Source organism: Mandrillus leucophaeus, unplaced genomic scaffold (genome assembly GCF_000951045.1).
Source record: "Mandrillus leucophaeus isolate KB7577 unplaced genomic scaffold, Mleu.le_1.0 Scaffold1387, whole genome shotgun sequence".
NCBI lineage: Eukaryota > Metazoa > Chordata > Mammalia > Primates > Cercopithecidae > Mandrillus > Mandrillus leucophaeus.
The window spans coordinates 24,807-25,349 of NW_012101351.1; positions in this window are offsets into that span (position 1 = coordinate 24,807).

Below are 543 nucleotides of genomic sequence, written 5' to 3' on the forward strand. Positions count from 1 at the left end.
CCTGTAGCATGAAGCAGCCTTCCATAGACATCCTGCTGGTCTCCCCCCGACAGGCTGCTCCCAGTCCTAGGGGATCTGAAGTAGCGCCTGAATGGCCACAGCCATGAAAAGCACTAGGGTACAGGCCAGGGTGTCTGTGACAGGGGCTGGGGCTGCAGTTTGTCAGGCAGCGTGAACAGGCATGCTGCTCCCCACAGCTTAGCTTGGCACTAGCAGGGGGAGAGTGTCCCTTAGAAGCCTGGGGGCCACTGGAGCCCGACTCAGTGTGTGCAACTCCCGAATGGGCTTGGTGCCCATAAACCCAGCACCATTGTGGGCTGCTGACCCACCAAGGCACAGTGCACCCCAGCTGAGCCAGCTGTCCTTGACCCACCAGGACTCAGACCATGCCCAGACTAGCTTGCTGGGGCACAGGGACACTGGAACAGAATTTTAAGAATGAGTTGGCCGGGCGCGGTGGCTCAAGCCTGTAATCCCAGCACTTTGGGAGGCGGAGACGGGCGGATCACGAGGTCAGGAGATCGAGACCATCCTGGCGAACAC